The sequence below is a fragment of the Ursus arctos genome, unplaced genomic scaffold (genome assembly GCF_023065955.2).
Source record: "Ursus arctos isolate Adak ecotype North America unplaced genomic scaffold, UrsArc2.0 scaffold_11, whole genome shotgun sequence".
Classification (NCBI taxonomy): domain Eukaryota; kingdom Metazoa; phylum Chordata; class Mammalia; order Carnivora; family Ursidae; genus Ursus; species Ursus arctos.
The window spans coordinates 46,234,371-46,250,961 of NW_026622775.1; the positions used below are offsets into that span (position 1 = coordinate 46,234,371).

Here is a 16,591-nt window from a genome sequence, read left to right on the forward strand (position 1 = left end):
ATAAATCCTCCTAGAAGACAACCTATCCCATTGTCAGTCTGCTTACTTAATACAGGTCTTCTGAGTTCTGAAGTCTTCTTGCCTATGTGTAGAAAGAAAGACTAAGGAGCATGCACTATGTCTTAGGGCTAAGGACACAATTTCATCTGGATGGAGGGATGAATATTTGCTCTAAGAGCTCTGTTACCACTATTTTCATTATTGCTTTTTTTGTCTTTTTCCCATAAGTTTGGAGGGATAATATTAACAGATTGCATCCCCCACCCAGTATCCTCTCTCAGTCTTTTTGCTCATTATTCCACCCAAACAAGCAGGTAGGCATTCTGTGCTCATTGCTTTAAGGAGAAACATGTGACAGCAAAGAAAACAGGGAAGAAAAGAGTCTTTTCCTGGCTTTGGAGTTGCAAAAGGCTTGGCTTTACAGGAACAAGAAAGACTCCTGGCATAGCAAGAGATTTGGGCAAAACATTTTTTGTAAGATCATGGCTTTCCACTGGCAAAAAAAATAATAGTCAAACTCAAACAAACCCATCTCCTACACTGGAGAATGAGGGGGTTACAGATGGTACAGAGAGGAGAGTAGGAGGGGAAGCAATTGCAGGGTAGATTTCCACTATCCCAGAGATGAGAAGTCTCTGGACAGTCACATCCCTGGGAAGTCAGCAAACCTCCATAGATGGGTTTATGAGATCTGAGAGTAGAGGGAACAGTGTGCCTGGATTCCCGAATACAGCTTCAGGAAGGCAGCAGGACCCAGAGAGAATATGGCTTAATGGTGTGAGTAGGTAGATGGGAACTAGACAGACTCCCAAAGATTTCCTATGCCCTAACTTGGAGTGGGAGCAAAACAATATCCCTGTATTCCCAAGTGTACCAGAGAAGAGGAAAGATGGTCTCCATACTTCAAGGGAGTTTGCAGAAGGGAAATCTGAACTCAGTAGAGGCCTGGAGAACTGATGACTGAGGTAGGATGTCTAGTTTCTCATGGATGCTTATGTAGACAGATAACTTTGAGAACCAGAGCTTCCTAAATCCAAAACTTGCTGCTGCCATATTAAGACATTATCAAGTTTAGATCCAATCCCAAGAGGATAAAAGTGAGATACCAGAAATTGGCAAAATTATGGCATTACCAACCCTTTGCAATAGGCAATTCAAAATTGAACTTAAGGTGAGTAATAGAAAAAACTTGTGTCTCACACATCTGAGTTCATACCTTCATACGGGCATAGATGGTGGATCGTTGAGATCCTAACAGGACCCAGACAAGTTTGAAATAACACCCAACCCCTTCATCACAGGTAGGAAGTCAGAAAGGACACCAGAGTTAGGGGAGAAAGTTTCAGGATCCTGTCTGTTGAGTCAGACTCTGACCGTAAAATTGAAACTCCAAGAGGCTAACGTGTAACTCTTTAAGGAGACAAAATGATTCTGCTCCTAGAGGAAGCATCTGTGTTGAGATACTAATGTGTAGGAGAGAGGCCTACCTAAGAATCCCTATTCTTCCAGGTCAGAACGGGAAAGCAACTCTCAAGTTCTGCCTGCCTGCTAAAATTCATGACTAAGAAGAATTATAATTTTTCTGAGCTAGAACATTGAACCAATCGAGGACACGAGATACCACCAGGGGACAGTAGAGTCTCTGCCACCAACAGAAATCATCACACAAACAGAAATAGTGCCGTCAACTTTGTGCTTGAGAGCTCCCAAAATGATAAGAATCTTCTTCCAGGAGCTGGAAGTGATTTGATCAAAAAAGGATATTGATTATTAGTTTACAACAACACCAGGTAAGAGAGGGTTTGTGTGTATTCCTTTCCTGAAGAGTAATAATAAGATTAATTTTAACTTTTCAGTTGTGAAATGTGTATTTATCTGATAGAAGAAAATCAATGATACAATGATTTGAACCAACAGAACTATTAGTTCAAATCCTTAGTATTCCCTTCCTCCAAAGAAAAAAATTTACATTAATCTAAAGACTTCCTTAAAATGGATTTTGTGACTATCATAAACAAAAATAATAATAACTAGGTCATATTGGTCATTGATATGTGCCAGACTCTCTGCTAAGTGCTTTACTTACTTCATGTTAATTCTCAAAGTAACTCTGTGTCAGCAGTAATCTTATTTTCCTATTTACTTTAGCAGATAGGTAAGTGCTGGAGACGTTAAGAAAGTTGCCTCATCTTATTCCAAAGCCACTTCCCTATGTACTAGAAAGATAGAACCTGACAATCTATCTTTAAACATATAAGGTTTAGATATCGTGTAAGAAACATCATGGCATATAAAGGATCCTTGAGCTCCTCATGGCATTAACACTGGACTTGTTTTTGTCCTTACGTAACTTGGCTTTGATCTGGCATCCTAAAACGGATTAGGCTTCTATGCCTTCTGAAAGGTATTCTGTATCTATAGACTGTGACGTGAGAAGAAACATTTTTCCACAGAAAATGAAAACAATAATAAAACTTCCTCCTAATCACTTTGCATGGAGGTTAGAGAGTTGGTGCCAACCTACCGGCATCTCTATGAATTTCCCTAATTAGAGGCAGAGATGGAAAGCAAAAGAAGCTAATAGAAGATGTGCAGGTATAAATCCTGGTGACTCCGACAGAGGAATTACATGAAGTAGAAGAGTTTATATAGAGAGGGTCTGTTAGGTCCTATTGATTGACAGAGACTTTTGTGACCTGTTTAATAAGCCAATGTAGGAATTTTTGTAGGGTTAACTTCAAAAGATTTGCATTTTTAAAAGACTACTTTGGCTCTAGCATGGAGAACAAAATCAAAGGGAGCCATAATGGAGGTGAGGAGAGCAGTGAGCCAGTTACTAGTGATGTGACATGAATCTAACTTGTACTAAAGTAATGATAGTAAGGATGGATAAAAATGGTTGGATGAGAAAGGCATATGGGGAGGGGATATAAAATCAACAGTTCCAAGTAATAGATTGGACATGGGATATGACATAGAAGGATGGATGGAGTGAAAAATGGGTTGACTGGTATGTATACCTGGAAGGTTAAGTAAAAGAGAACTGATAAACACCCACTGAATTTGGTGACACGGAGGTCTTTGGGGGCATTGCTGAGACATTAATCAATGTCATTATATCTCTAATGGAATAATTTGGGTTTATTAAAGTCTTAAATTCATAATATAGACATTTATTCCCAATAACCAATATTATTTTTAATGTCTTTAAACTTTCTGAAAATAGTAAGTACAATACAGAATTCCTGTAGACATATAAATGTCTTTGGAAAAAGAATTTTTTTCCACGGTGAGATCCAGTACCTCTGGAAGAATGATTTGTGAGAAAAGTAACATTACTGAATATGTACTGTATGCCAGATGCTTTTACATATCTTATAACTTATCTTCTGTATCCTAATGTCAATGTCAGCCATTCTAGATAAGTACTGATTACTGGTGGTGATAGTTTGAAGTTCTCTAAAAAGATGAGTTGGCACATGGAAGTTTTTGAGTCCTCTTTCCTATATCCTGTCCCACCAAAGTTGCTGTGTTCAAACTGAACTCTCATCTACAAATCCCCACACTCAAATTACATACCCTTTCTTTATTTTTTTTAGAGGTACCGAAGGCTAGAAATATTTAAGGCATCTGGCATGCAGTAGGTACTTAGTAACATTCATTGTCACAATTTGTCTATTCTCCCTCCTGTCTTTCAAATGATGTCTCTCAAAGCCACCTCCCTCCTGTTCAGGAGCTTTCAAGCTTATTAAATGAAATAGTAATTAATGGGTCTGCCATCTCTAGGTTCTCCCCTAATTTATAAGAGGAACATTAACATGATGGATGGTGTTCCTGATAATACCAAAAACACAGAATGTACTACTCCCCTGGGTCTTTTCTTATATTGACCCTCAAAACAAACATGCAAAAGAACGTATCATTAAGTCATTTTTACAGGCGGCCAGAGTGGTGCTGTTTACCTAGGTGTACAGATTTCCAGAATTCAGATTTGAAGGATGGATATATTCAGTTAGGCCATAAGACTTAATGGTTATTATGTTCCTAATGCAATTCCTGCTGACTTTCACTTGTTACCAGCTAAGATTTTAACAGTCTCCCCATTGTAGCTGCATCATTGAGATCACTGCTGACGATGTGAAATGAAGGATTTCTATACTGCTGATTGAAGAATAAAAATTTAAGTGCCCTGGCTACTAGACCAGTGGGCAGCAAAGAAATGAGGTGGTATTTTTGCCCACAGAAAGAATAGCTCACCTTGTGAAGGAGAAACCTTTTAGAGGGGGTTCGGACTTTTGTCAATTTGCAACAGATCTATTTGGATTCTTGAAGTCTGTTGGGAGCCCCAGAAATCTGTACTACAAAGCATCATCCAAAAACAGACAACCTTGGCTAGAAAAACCGTGAGGCCGGTGTTTGGATCCCATTTCACAGAGGAAGAAACTGGCTGAGAGAGGCTAAAGAATGTGCCTCTGGGCCAAACTGTCAGAGTATGCTTGCTTCTAGCTCAGACCACAAAACATACCCTCTTAGGTCAGAAAAAGCATTTCCCTATTGTCTATCTAGATGTTTGGGAACATCTGCCAGTAACAATTTTGTTTTTATCATTAATGAGGTGACTTGTTGCTTTTGAGAAAAAAAATAGCCAACAGATTCAGATGTTTCTTGAATATTCCCCTAAAAGTGATCATTGGGTCAAGCTGTTGGAAGAAGGCTGTGCACTCAGTTATTTAAAAAACAACAACAACAACATGAATCTTTTAAGCTTAAAATGGGGAATTTAGATCACAGGTATTTATTACACATGAAATTGGAATTTGATCGAGAAAAACAGAATTCCTCTGTATTCAGATTTTTGAGACATGATAGATAACTCTATATATTTGATTTACTTTTATAGTTACTAAAATACTCAAATGTAATCAAGTGATAACATTTGCTGAAGTACTTTCATTAGAAGTGTAACATCTACTGGAAAAAAAACTGATCTTTATTCAGCAAACATTAATGTGTACCTAATACTTGCCAGGCCTGGCGCATAATTATAAAGATGAAAAATAGAGTTGATGTTTTTAATGAGTTCCCTGTTTGCTAAAAGAGACAGATCATTACAGTATATGTATATGTAATATACATATACATATATAGAGGTAGATTCAACACATTGGGAAAAAACTGGGATATCCGGCTTTGGAAATCTCTAACAGTTTCATAGGCAAGATGCCATATGATTTAAGTCTTCTTACATTCTGGAAAATACTTCACCAGACTTACATTCTGGAAAATACTTCACCAGACTGGGAGATTAGAGTCTAGAGGGATACCTGTTAATATTATATATATAGCATAGCCTAAAAACTGTTCATGTCTAAGAAATTAAAAACCAGAGAAAGTATTATTACCAAAGTATGGGGGAGAACAAGATATTAATAGCAGAATATCTGATAAGTGTGACAAATCTAGATGCAGAGTTTATTTATAGTCTAAGTACATATAAGTAAAATAGAAGAATTCTCCGTTTATTCTCAGTTCATCCAAATTTGCTCAAAACTCAGAACTAAAAGCAAACTCAACTGTAAATAAATAAATGATTCTAAGTATTTCTATTTCTTCTTCAAAATCCAGTAATGTTTGAGAGAAGTTTACATGACACCGCTTACCTCCCAAAACCCTAATTGCTCAATGACTAACAGGAGACATCTGCATTTGTATATGGAAAATCTTTCCTTCTAATCATGTTCTTTGCATAAGTAAGATTTTTTAAATTACTAGATATTTTAATACTTTTATGAGAAATCTAAATGATAACAGACCCAGATCGTAAGCCTTCATGGGCTGAGAGAAATGCCTTTACAATTTATAGTAAGACCAATTTTCTTGTTTAAAATTACCCATAAATTATAAAACTTGTAGTATATAGATTTTTTAAGCAGCTGATTTTTAAAATTTTCTGGATATCTTATTTTAGTGCAAGATAGTTACAATTAAGTTAAAATTTTGTATTAAGTGCTAATATGTATTACATGCTTACTATATGTCATGAGTTTTCTAGATATTTAGATTTATTTTTTTAGTTTGTTAGTAGGTTTTACTTATTTTTAAAAGATTTTATTTATTTGAGAGAGAGAGAGAGAGGAAAAGAGAGATATAGCGGGGGTAGGAGTGGAGGGAGAGGGAGAGGCAGACTTCCAGCTGAGCAGGGAGTCCAATGCAAGACTCTATCCCAGGACTCCAGGCTCATGACCTGAGCCGAAGGCAGATGCTTAACCACCTGAGCCACCCAGGTGCCCTTGTTAATTTGTTTGGTTTTGTTTTTTTTTTGAAGATCTTATATTTAAGTAATCTCTACACTCAACATGGGGTTCAAACTTAAAACCCGAGGTCAAGAGTCGCATGCTCTACAGACTGAGCCAGCTAGGCTTTCCCCTATTGATTTATTTTGTAAAAAATAAGTTACACATTCAGAGTATAATCAAGGGATGAAAAGGATATAGAGTGAAGAGTTTCCTGGACACATGAAATTCTTAGAAAATTTCCACCAGGAAATTCTAGATTTAGAGGAAATCAGTGCTACTACCTCCTGAGTGTTTTTCTTGAGCATTTCTATGATTATACAAGCAAATATGTATATATGTTATGTGCTTTCCATCCCCTGTTTTTACACACTGTTCTACACTTTGCTTCTTTTGATTACTAATAATATATTTTGGTAATATCTCATTCAGTAATAAAGCTGTCTCCTTGTTCTTTATTACAGCATAGTATTTGATTGCATGCGTCCAAAACAGCCCTTTAAAGATGGAAATCTAGGTTTTCCACTCTTTTCTTACTATAACAGTACTGCAATAAATATCAGCATACGGTTATCAATTCATTCATTTAAAAGTACATCTGCTGGGATGCCTGGGTGGCTCAGTTGGTGAAGCGTGTCTGCCTTCAGCTCAAGTCATGATCCCAGGGTCTTGGGATCAAGTCCCACATCAGGCTCCTTGCTCAGTGCGGAGGCTGCTTCTCCCTCTGCCTGCCTGCTCATGCTCAATGATTTTCTCTCTCTCTCTGTCTCCCTCACAAATAAATAAATAAAATCTTTAAAAAAAAATAAAAAAGTACATCTGCTGGTTGGTATCTGGGTAGTTCAGTTGGTTGGGTTTCTGACTCTTGGTTTTGGCTCAGGCCGTAATCTCAGGCTCCTGGGAGGGGGGGCTTCGTTATCAGCAGCAAGTTTGCAAGGAGATTCTCTCTCTCTCTCTCTCCCTCTCCCTCTGCCCCTCGTCCTGCTTGCACGCACACACGCACTCTCTTGCTCTTTCAAATAAAAAAAAAAAAAAATAAATAAATAAAATAAAAGTACATCTGCTTGATAAATTCCAGCTAGAGGAATTGTTGGCCAGAGGTATGTATGTGCATTTGTAATTTTGATAGTTATTGCCAAACTGTTTTATATGGTAGTTTCACCAGTTTACACTCCTTCAAGCAATGTGTGAGAGAACCTGTTTCCACCATATTCTCACCACCCAATATAGCATTACATTTTTTGGTCTTTGCCAATCAGATAGGGAGGAAATGCCTTACTTATGGTTTAAGTGGATTTTCTCATTAATCCCTAAAGCAGTAAGTAGTATTATCATTATTATTTTATATAAGAGGAAATTGAGGCTTACAGAAGTTAGGTTGCTTGCTCAAATTCCTTAGATAAAAGGTGGAAGAATCAAGATTAAACTCACCCTGTCTGTCTGGGGTGCCTGAGTGGCTCAGTCAGTTAAGTATCTGCCTTTGGCTCAAGGTCATGATCCGAGGGTCCTGGGATGGAGCCCTGCCTCAGGCTCCCTGCTCAGTGGGGAGCCTGCTTCTCCCTCTCCCTCTGCCTACTGCTTGCCCTGCTAGTGCTCTCTCTCTGTCTCTGTCAAACCCCTATTCTGTCATATAGTATTTCCATTAAGGAACACAGCCACATAGCTTTGAACCTTAAATTCTATTTTTCATAATTGTTTTTGATGATTCGGCACTTAATTCAAAAACTATAACAGTATTTTTCAGTATCTTAGTGTCATAATTATCACTAAACAATAAATATGTATCTTACCTTAAAAAAAAATCCTAATCCTAGATGCCAGGTGAACCAGCTTTAATGGTCTCATATGACATCACCAATTCTGAAAAATTTCATTCCATCCCCCCAAATTTTGGCCCTCATAATCCATACCTGGTGACCTGGTTTCACAGCTAGTTGAACAAAGAGATGAATTTATACTAATTGGAATAAAACTTCGGTAAACCCAGAATGCTGATGTTATAACAACATGCTTGATGTACAAAAGGTAATATGAGGATTACAATAGCAGTTCTCTTCTCCGCAGTTTAATGTGATTTGCAAATATTAAGTTCTGGTTTTCCTCGTATATTGAACAAACAACCAAAAACCATGTGACTATTTCCTGCCAGCTTTTGGCATTATTGGAAAGAATGTGGGTGGGGTGGAGGAACTAACTATATGAGAATCATGTGCTCACAATATTTCAAGCTACAATTTGAAGACATTATGTATGCATTTACTGGGTGTGGGCTTTCAGCATGTTACAGGTTAGACCAGTTTGCAGCTCTCAGTGGCAAATCTGAGGTTTCTGCGTGCCAGCGGAGGTTTCACAAAGAGAGAACAGTGTTACATCAACCTAAGCTCACGGCCATAAAAGTTTGCCTAAGAATCTCCTGAGTGGCATTTCATGTCAATGGAGAAAACAGAGCATTCAATAGATGGTGTTGGGACAAATGGTTGGCCATCTGGAAAAACAATAAAATTGGAAGTATATCTCACATCCTGTACCAAAATGAATTCCAGATGGATAAAAGATTGAAATGTTTAAAAAAAAAAGTGTGATAAAAAAATTATCCCAGGTGAGAGATATGGTACGGCCTTTTGTGGTATGACAGTATACTCAGAATCCATAAAAGAAAATATTGATGAATTAGTCTTCCAATTTAAAAAAATTCTGCATAGAACAACCCATCATAAATAAAGTCAAAGACAAATGGCAAACTAGGAAAATTTTATTCTAACTCACACGACAGACTAGGTATTAATTTACATAGCATACAAAGAGCTTCTGCAAATAAATAAGAGAAAGACCAACATCCTTAGAAAATTGGACAAAGGATATGAACTTCCAGTTTTCAGAAATGGAAATACAAATTGCTCTTAAATTGATATTTAAACTCCCTCATAAGAGAAGAAATGAAAATTAAAACTACACTGTGATTATCAAAAATTCAAAAGTTGTTAGCAGCCTCAGTTGGCCAGGTTATGGGGGAAACTTGTATACTCATACATAATTGGTGAGAGTAATTTGGTAATATTTTAATATTTATCAAAACACAAATGCTTATGCTCTTTGACCTCTCAATTTAACTTCTAGAGAAATATAATTTTAAAGATGGTGGTCAGGAAAGGACTCATTGAAAAGGTAAAACCTGTTACCTTTTGAAGGAGCGAGCCATGCTGATATTGTGGGAAGAACATACCAAGCAAAACACCAAATGCTAAGGTGAATTGAGAGAAGGTATGTGATAGAAACAGTAAGAGGGCCAGCATGGCCTGAGTAGAATAAGCATGGAGGTAGAATATTGGGAGAAATGTCAGAGAAGTATTAGAACAAGATATGTAGGGTCTCATAGGTCATTTTAAGTTCTTCAACTCTTACTATAAAGAAGTAGGGAAGTCACTGGACTATTTTGAGCAAAGGAGTGACCTGATGTGACCTACATTTTTTAAAAGATCGTTCCAGCTGTCCTAATAAAACAAAGGAGTAGGTCAGATATCAGTTAGGAGGCTATGATAAGAGGCAAGAGATGACAATGGACTGAAGCAAGATGACCAGACTGGGATTTGCTGACAGAGTCTATTTGGGATGGAGAGAAAGAAAGTACCTAGAATTATTCTAAGATTTTTTTTTTACCTGAACAACTGGAAAGATGGAGTTCTATCAAATAGAATGGAGAATTCTAAGAGAGGAGCAGATTTGGAGGAAGGTCATGTGTCAAATTATGGACATGATCAAGTTGAGGAGCTTGTTAGACACTCAAATGGTTATTATGTCAAATAAACAGTTGGCCATAATGAATTTGGATTTCTTGGAAGAGATCCAGCCTAAAGCTATAAATTAGAAAGTTAGCATGTATAAAATGGTACTTAAAGCCTGAGAACTGGGTGAGATCACCAATGGACTTAGTGCAGATAGAGAAGAGAACCAAAACATAATCCTATAGCACTCTAACATTTAGAGGTAGCAATGGTAAACAGGAGCCAGCAAAAGTACTGAAAAGGAGCAACAAGTAAGTCAAGGCAATACTATGACAGTGTGGTGTCCTATAATCCAAATAAAGGAAAAGCACCAAGGAGGATGAAGTGATCAATTTAAATACTACCAATGGATCAAGGCTTGAGAATGGGCCATTAGATTTAGCAATATGGGTCATCGATGAACTTGACACACACACACACAGTAGTAGTAGGGTGAATGTGTGACTGGAATGGATTGAAGAAAGCAGAGAATCAAGCCTCAAGATAGGACTACCAGTTTCTAGGAAATACAGGAGAGAAGAACATGCTAGATGACATCATGAGGATGTAAACAGTCAACTCCAGAATGTGGAAACTTATACAGGAAAAATTACCTTAAAAAAAATAAATAAATATACATATAATATGGCATGATATATATGGCATGAGAAAAGGGTGGAGGGAAACTTAGAGAAGAAGAAAGACTTGAATGACATACCAGCCAAATATAATGTGTTTAGAGCCTGATTTGAGCAGATATATTATAAAAAGATGTTTCTGAGACAATATAGGAAATTTAAATTCTGATCATGTATTTAGATTTGTTGGATATTAAGTTGGTGTCGTGACTGTCATTTTTTACAGTCATTATCTGTAGGAAATGTATGCTGAGGGGCGCCTGGGTGGCTCAGTCAGTTAAGCGGCTGCCGTTGGCTCAGGTCATGATCCCAGGGTCCTGGGATTGAGTCCCACGTCAGGTTCCCTGCCCAATGGAGAGTCTGCTTCTCCTTCTCCCTCTGCTCCTCACCCCTGCTCCTGTGCACGTGCACTCTCTTTCTTTCAAATAAATAAATAAAATATTAAAAAGAAACTCTCTTCTGAAGCCTTCAATTCCCTCAATGAAATACAATGCAGGGTTATCAGGTAAGAGTGAGAATGAGGGGAAGGTGTTGGAAGTTTGAGAAAGGAGAATAGTTTATCTAGAAGAGTGGGAGACTGAGTGTACCAAGGAGATATGATATGATTGTCAGGCAGCATTTAAAGCCAAATGCAGGGGTGCCTGGGTGGCTCAGTCGTTAAGCGTCTGCCTTCGGTTCAGGGCGTGATCCCAGAGTCCTGGGATCGAGCCCCGCATTGGGCTCCCTGCTCGGCGGGAAGCCTGCTTCTTCCTCTCCCACTCCCTTTGCTTGTGTTCCCTCTCTTGCTGACTCTCTCTCTCTCTCTGTCAAATAGATAAATAAAAATATTTAAAATAAATAAATAAATAAAGCCGAATGCAATTCAGTGGCCAAGAATTGAAAGTAAGACTAAGCAGCAGGGGTTTTCTCTGGCCAGCTTCCATGAATGGTTTTGCCAGGTGAGTATTAGCAAATGATGGATCACCAAGGGAGTGGCGAGTTGTTTAGAATAGAGCTAGGTTGCTGTAACAAAGCAACCCAACATTAATTCTGTGACTTAAGGCAGATTTTATTTCAATTTTAAGCAGAAATGACCATTCCAGGCCATTGAGTCTCAGTCTCATTTAGGGACTGAGGGGCCTTCTACCTTAATTTCTCTTTCATGACCCAGAACTTTTTTTTCTCAACTCAATCCTGGAAACTGGGTAGCAGGCACACCTTTTCCCAGTTATCAGGAGGGGGAAGGAGAGTGTTAAGGAGCAAGCATTGCCCTTGTTTTAAGGGCCTAGCCTGCAGGCCCCACACATTACTTAGGCTCATATTCTATTAGCAAAATTTTAGTCCTATGGCTACAGTTAAATGCAAGGAAGCCTGAGAAATGTGGTGTGTATGGTCAGCTCTGTGCTTAGCTACAATGCTCTGATTTTGGAAGACAAGAGGATAGATTTTAGCAAATAATTAGAACTCCCTGTAAGGAACTGATTCTAATAACTGACCACGGGATTTAATGCTACGTGATGAGGCTATGAGAGGATCTGAGGAGAATGAGGCATAACTGAAAGGTGGTTGAGTCAAGGGACTGTAGGTCTCGGCAGAAGAGAAGGCTGTAGGAGTCAGGGCTCTGGAGGGAGTAGTGGTACTAGAGGGATGCTTGACATTGAGAACATGAAGGGGTTACTGTTACAGATAATGCCAAGGTCTACAGTATGATTTCATAGTGAGTGACTGATAAAGAGTGAAAGGCAAAATTATAGGAAGAAGAAGTCAAGGAACTAAGGCCAGGATATTTGAAATCTGACCAAATGAATATTGAAATTACCTAGAATTATGTTAGGAGCACCACTGGAGAAAGTGACCATGAGTCAGCTGCTAAACTCAGAAATAAGGGCAAGTGACAATAAGAGACAGTAAGTGGTATATCTGATGACATGTGGTTCAAAGCTGGGGATTTGGTGGGGAGAGGGTTTGAAAATGGCAATGAGGAGCAAGGAGCACCCTCACTCTGTAGTCGGGTAGGGTGCGGTAGAGATGGTAGAGAAAAGGGCCACCACTAGAGAGGGCTACGGGGGAAGGAGGAATCTCCTGGGGAGATTCAGATTTCAGCTGGAGCAGGACAGTGAAAGGGGACTTTCGCAGAGCAGGTTGAGAGCCTGTAGGAATTTTGCTGCTGACAGACTGGGCATTATAGTGAGCACAGGGGTCACATTTTGAGAGTAGGGGAGGGTGGAAGAAGGGAGGAGAATGAGATTAAGAGCTGTATGGGAATTGGAGTAAAGGAGCTAGAGGATGACCTGGGAGTCCACTGGCTTCTTGCAGTGATGATGTAAACAGGGATAAAGGGATAATGTGATTAATCCTGATGGTTTCAAGTTAGATAATGTTAGCAAGGCTGTGCCTGTTGTTGGATAGGGAGGACTAAGGCCTTTCTAGAAATTCTGAGATCACCTCTTTGCTCCCACCACCGCACACAAAGCTGGGGGAAGGAGTGGTGTGAATTCTTCCAAAGACTAAGAAAAATAGCTGTCATGTTAAAGGACTTCCCTCTCTTGAGGAAGGGCAGGGCTTTCCTCAGGCTTCTGGATGAAAGCTTCTGACATTTTCAGGTGGCTCCTCAGCTTCACTTTGGGACCACACAGCAACAAGATCAGTGCTTTCCTCACACTCCCCAGGCTCTGTTCATTAAGCTGTGGCAGGAGTCTTGGGTCGGTGGAACTTTCTGTCACAATGAATTCCTGCTGCCTAAGAAGTTTTATTCACTTTCGATTTCTAACTCCAGAACAGAGAGGGTCACGGCTGGTGCAACCTCTCTAGTGCCTCAAAAATGTATGCCTCAGGGGCGCCTGGGTGGTTCAGTCATTAAGCGTCTGCCTTCAGCTCAGGGCGTGATCCCATGGTCCTGGAATCGAGCCCCACATCGGGCTCCCTGCTCAGCGGGAAGCCTGCTTCTTCCTCTCCCACTCCCCCTGGTTGTGTTTCCTCTCTCGCTGGCTGTGTCTCTCTCTGTCAAATAAATAAAATCTTTAAAAAAAAAAAATGTATGCCTCATCTCCCCCCCCCCCCGCCCCCGTGTACCCCTGCCCCAAGTACAGTGACTCTGAGCCCTTTTCCTTTTCCTAGCCCACATCAATGTCTACTGACCTCCATGGCTCTGTCTACAAGGTAACAGGTAAGCAAAGGAGGATGGGACTAGTTTGCATGGATGATATTCTTTCAGGCAACAGACATGTGAGTGGTTGAAGTGACAGACAAAACGTACAGAAGGGCTCCTCTCAAAAATTCCTTCTCCACCCCTAATACCTCTTAGTCTTTGGGTTTAAAATGTTCCTTATTTAAAAGACTAAGTCTGTGATGTTTAGGCAGCAGACATTCTTAAAAAAAAAAAAAGTTTAAATTATCCTTGATATTCAATAATGTTTCAGAAAACCTCACAGGTAGAAAAACTTTTGCATTTTTCTCAAAGTCTGAGGAAATCAGAAGCATATATTTTATCTCCTCTGGTCTCTGAGTGAATCCATAGTAGGAGAATTTATCTAATATCTAGGTCATTTTATCTCTTTAATTAAAAATATATAGATATAGATATAGATATCTCGAATAGCTTGTCAAATCTGTCCTGTGGTATAACCAAGCCATAATTTGCCATCCATTTTAAGGAATTTTAATTCTTTTGAGGCCTTTCCTGGAATATCCCCCAGATTCTTCCTGTTGCATTTCTAGTTTATGAATCAAGCCTTTCATTCATTTATTTATTCAACAAGTATTTCTTTCCTTAGCAACCATTCTAGCAAAGTTTTAACCACTTAGGAGGTTATCAGGACAATCCAGTCCCAATCCTGTGCAAGTTTATAATCTATTTGGAATAGCAAGAGAAAAAGAATAAGGAAAGAAAGAAGTAAGAGAGGACAAAGAAAGAAGGAATGCACTTAAAGTGGTCAAAGTATTTGTGTTATCTTACATTCAGAAAGAAATATGAAGGAAACCATAAAACTTTACTGTGGGACATGAAAGAAGGCTTGCATAAATGGAGAGACTTGTTGAGATCCTAGATGAGAAAACTCAGTATTGGAGCAATATCAAACATGCCCAAATTAATCTAAAATTCAGTGCACTTCAATAAATATACTAACCCCAAATTTTAAAACTTGACAAGTTGATCATAAAAACCTTTGGGAACTGTAAATATGAGCCAAAATAATTTTGAGAGTGATGGACTGGCCCTTGACAGATATCAAAATATCCTTTAAATCTATAATAATTACAGAGCATGATAATTAACTGGAAAGGAAAAAACAAATAGAAGAGAATAAAAAGTCCATTAAAAACAGTTGAGACTTAATGCTAACTTCCAACAGAGGGTTTTCCACATGCTGGACACCAGTCTAATTTATAATGATAGAACACAGTGATTTTTAAAATAAAACTTGGATGGAAAAAATTATAATGCTGTAACAAAATTCCTTGAATTCTCATCTCCTTATTTTGTAAATGAAGTTTCTCAGCATTTATAACTATAAAAACAAACGAAAAGCATAAATAAATGTTGAACCAGTCTCATTCACACCATGAGTAATCTTTATCCATAGAGTGAGTAAAATTGAATCTAGCTCCATCTGTCACTGAGAAATGCATTTACAACACAATTTAATTTTTTGTTTAAGAATTACAAATTTGTTGGGGCACCTGGGTGGCTCAGTCGGTTGAGTGTCTGACTGTGGCTTAGGTTATGGTCTCAGTGTCCTGTGATGGAGCCCTGAGTCAGGGTCAGCACTCGGGGGTGGGGGGGTTGGGGGGGTGGTCTGCTTCTCCCTCTTCCCCTACCCCCATTCATGCTCTCTCTCCCTCTCTCTCAAATAAATAAATAAAATCTTAAAAAGAAAAGAATTACAGATTTGTTACATTGATAAATTTTGTATTACTAATAATTAAACTGATAGAGTTTTTTAATATTTAGAGCTTTAATTAACCCAGGAATAATCAAATAATCAAAGGTTTTCAAATATAAATGTTTTAAGATAAAATCACGTGGGATGGGGCACCTGGGGTGGCTCAGTCAGGTGAGCCACTGACTCTTGGTTTTGGCTCAGCTCCTGATCTCAGGGTCCTGGGATGGAGTCCCACCTCAGCTCCAAGCTCAGCGGGGAGTGTGCTCTAGATTCTCTCTCTCCTTCTGCCCCTCCCCTGGCTCGCTCTCTCTCTCTCTAAAATAAATAAGTCTTGAAAAAAAAAGATAAAATCAAGTGGGAGAATTGAAGTAGAAATATTGGTTCAAGGATATCAAACAGTGATGCAAAAATTTCTGGCTATTAAAGAAGAGGTGCCACTTTGTTAGGACACTTAGATTTCATATGATATATGTTCTTTACACTGATGTAATATGGTTTAACATTTTTTTTCCCAAAAAATGGAATGTAGTGATATTTAACTCTCATTTACACCTTGACTGGAAAACAATTGAGAATTGTAGCTCAAAGATTAAGCATTTAATTGGGGGTGGGAGGAACAGGAAATGCAGGCTTGTTAAGTAAGCATTTGTAGACAGAGGGTTGCATGAAGGTGTCTTCCTATTATGTCTTGAAAAAGAAGCAGCTCAGGGGAGGCAAGTAAATTCAGAAGGGGCTGAGAGAAGGACCCAGCCGAAAAGGAACGATGGAAATGAAAATTTCAAACCATTACTTAAACCATCATTTCAGAAAACGTGTTCCCTGAAACATGAGGTTTAAAGGTGTTCTGTGAAAACAATGAAAACAATTTTTTTCATAGTGATATTTTTCTTTTAAGATGCATCTTTAAAACATCTATATTTAAGAAGTTACCATACATATTGATGTAATTGTTTATGTGATTGTTCTACATTAATATGCATTGGGGGAGTACAGCAGAGCAGTTAAGAGGACAGATTCCAGTGCCAGATTGATGAGTT

The 16,591-nt window shown here is 38.6% G+C and overlaps 1 long non-coding RNA gene across 2 annotated transcripts in view; it reads left to right on the forward strand.

Annotated features, from left to right (window-relative positions):
• Positions 1–16,591, forward strand: part of LOC113255805 (uncharacterized) — a 31,032-nt gene that overhangs the window by 2,138 nt on the left and 12,303 nt on the right. For both annotated transcript variants that reach the window (XR_008958658.1, XR_003316447.4), the window contains exon 2: positions 1,510–1,790. This is a non-coding gene — a long non-coding RNA (uncharacterized LOC113255805). The remainder of the gene's footprint in view (positions 1–1,509; positions 1,791–16,591) is intronic.